Below are 3,656 nucleotides of genomic sequence, written 5' to 3'. Positions count from 1 at the left end.
TGGATCCGCCCCTGATGGCGTAAAATGGTGGCCGTGTGCTGCTTCGTTTGGCCTGTAGCCTTGCGACTGTGGTCAGTGAGTGAGGCAGTGAGTCTAAAATTCGAGTTTTAGCGATTTAAAAAAAAAATTATATCCAGCCACCTGTAAGTGTTTGTTGCATTTGATGCTGTTTTATGTATTATATGGACTAGTACTATTCCGTAAAGGTGATTTTGGTCACGTAAAATGTCTCTAGGGTGATTTTTGAAGGTGGAATTTTGAGCGGCGCGCGAAAGTTTCACTGCAATCCCTACTTAAACAGTACGACCGTACCGTTTGATATTTGATACGACCATACCGTTTGATACTCGGCAAGTAAGGTTTTTTGAAACTTTATTCAGTTTGATTTGACATTCTTCAAAAGGCACATACATTCCTTAATATTGTATGATGCTTCATTAAATTCAACTGGGGCTCATCTAAGCAATAAAATTCCAGTAAATAACATTTCCTAATATGGTTCTAAAGCAATAGTGTCATTGTACCAAATAATTGATTGATATAAGGTGCTTCAGCAGGTTGCCTATTTAGGGAGTGTCCCCTGTGTAATGAGAGCAAATGCAACTTTCCGTTTTATGCATGATTACAATGTTGGTCAAGAAGTCAACAAAAAATCCATTTTTTAAAATAGTTTGACAAATGTTTTTGATTCTTCAAAGGTACAAGGTGAGTTAAAATCATCCAGTCTATCATTCTAAGTAGTAGAAAAGTCCCACAAAGAATGTTTTCAGCGAGTTTTATCGCTTTCCAAAAACCCGAGATTGAGAGAAAATCATCTTCTCGTTCAGCCTTCACCTTACACGCTGGATATGTTATAGCTTGAACCTTTCTCTATAACATACTTTCTGTTCTGAAGGCTGGCTAACTCTTGCTTGCTAAAGTTAACTGAAATGTTCATTTTCTCCATTAGCCATAATACATTTTTGACTTAGCAAACTTGGAAAGTATGTGGAAAATTTATGGTAAAATGACCACGCCTTAAAAAGGCAACCCGTCTATACTAATAGTTAAAGTCATGATTGCTATTTTTCCAACATAACTGATTAATAAGAGTATGTCTTGCTTTGAAGCTTGCTATAAACCAGGTATTTATCACACAATACCTGTAAGTAAGTAATTATTCAGAACTATTTCTCATATGTCATGAACTTTGCTTAATCATATAAAAACTGAAAAGCCATCTTGCTATCTACATTACATAATATCAGACAGCTACAGTATCTCACCAGCTACGTACAACACATATCTTAGTGAAAGGCTACAGTATCTAAAGTGAAATATAGCAGCTAAAGTCATATTGTACTAATGCTTCCTGTTCTACCTTGCAACTGTATCATCACTTATAAGCTGCAGTAAGTTATCATTTGATTGTAACTACATTCTCAGTCTAAATTTATCATGAGAGTGTTGTTGGTGATACACATGTATGATGAGAAAATAAAGATATATTATAACAGTGTGAAGTTACCAAATTTTTGAGAATCGTCAATCTATGCACACACCAGTTAAGTTCACTTTTCACCATGAATGGCCAATACCGTACACATTTGCACTACAGCCATGCCTCTGATTTGATCAGGCTTCTTTTCACGAGTAGGTCTCTAGAGATGTGTACCAGCCACTGGGAACACTCTGGCACTTTGTAATGTATGAGCAGCCTTGGATAGTTGTCCAGATGTTTTCTACATACATTTCATTATTTCTCAGTTGTACAGGTAGCGTTGAGAGTCCAATGTTAAGGCTGAAAACACCACATTACCCTCTCGGAAAATTTCTGTTCATATATCAATTACCCACCCACCACCCCCACCACCACCCATGGTCATATGCTTGTGTTACAGATACCGCCGTACTTAAAATCATGGTTATATCAACAGATTGCTTTCTATGGATCAAACTGTAATAAACACTATGGTTGGCTGCATTCACGGTGAAATTTCAAACTCGTAGCTTTGTCCTTGCCAAGCTATACTGGATTGAAATGTTTAAAATTGTGTATCTCACAATCTATTGATGCGCGTAGATCGACGGTTTTCCCAAATTACGTCACAGTTGTAGTGAGAGAAAAAGGTAACACCAAAAGATGCATGCAACATTAAAATTTTGTGCCAAAATGTTCAAAAAGCAAAATAAGAAAAAAATTGTACCTGAAAGGTTGCAAAAGTGAAAGATAAATATTATTGTTGCAGAATCAAAGAATCAAACCCACTGCCTTATGATTATGAAGCACCCACTCTAGCCATCAAGCTACATGTACACATACAGTACACATTTCACGTAATTTGAGGTCAGTGAGACCTCCTTATAAAGACATGAATGTGTAGGCTCACCTACACAGCCTTTCCGGACTGCTGTATTAGAGTAAGTGACTGCTCTATTAGAGTATCTCGATCTTATTTCTGAAAAGTGTGAATAACCAACTAAGAAACGGTTTAATAAGTTATATTACGTGTTTTTAAATATGAAATGCACGAAAAATACTATTGGCAGTGAATATTTGCTTTCCTTTAGGCACACGTATTGCACATTTTAATTAAATTTTCAAATATCATCCCTATTATGCTAGCATTATGCTTGATGCTGTTGGTCACCTATTATGCTTTAAATTATGCCGGCATAATCGGCCGGTGCTTATGCACATGTTAAATGATATAGATGTTTGCTTGAGTTTCACAATGTTTAGACAGCAAATTTTGCTATAAACTGCACCCTTGTGTTCAACCAGCCACAGACAGCAAACAACAGCAATCAAACTTACTAAAGTCAGATAATGAACACTTCATTTGACACTAAAATCTATTTCAATAATGTGCAGTAGCTGGCACTGTTTGACATCATGGAATGCAGATAGTTAGATAACATTTTGCGTTACATCCTTAGATTCTACATGTTGTAGACTTCAAATTACTGCATTCATAAGTGTCTTTTAACAAGCTTGGTAAAGTCATGCTTCATTTAACAAAAAAGCTGTTTCAATAAGTACTGCTGTAAAAAAGTTGTGTGGTCCCCAAAACAGCCATGGATGCCAAGAAATGGATGTGATGGTAGTTTAATGGCAAAAATGTAATTATAGGTGAATTTTAGTTGACTTCTCCAAGGACTTGACACTGAATTCACCTGAGTTGTCTTGCCAATAAACAACCATCACGGCCATTAATTGCTTGGCTGCTACTTGGATTTCACTTTTTTCACTATGGCTTTTTAGGGCTGCACTCTTTTTAACAGCTTGGCTGTTTTGATATTGATATCACTCCTTTTTGTACTGAAATTTAATACTCCAATTCGGGGCTTCATTTTATCTGTCTTTTTCTTCACTGCAAAAAAAGCATATTCAGCCTGTAGTTTTACACAATAATCATACAGTACGGTAGTACTGTATAATAGGGACCACAAAGCAGTAGGCATGGTCCACAGAATAACTCCATCCAGAAATCAGCCTCAATTTCCCAGACGACAATGAGGCAGTATTGGTTAGGTAAAACTTAGCCCAAACAAGCTTTCACATCAACCCGAAATGCTTTCAACAAGTTGCTATGAAACATCCAGTAGAACAAGCCCAAATAAAATCACTATCATTAAATGTCAGTGTAGAGTTAACCTCACAGGTGAAAGTGATG

The sequence above is a fragment of the Dysidea avara genome, chromosome 1 (assembly GCF_963678975.1).
Source record: "Dysidea avara chromosome 1, odDysAvar1.4, whole genome shotgun sequence".
Lineage (NCBI taxonomy): Eukaryota > Metazoa > Porifera > Demospongiae > Dictyoceratida > Dysideidae > Dysidea > Dysidea avara.
Note: the sequence above shows the minus strand (reverse complement) of the source record.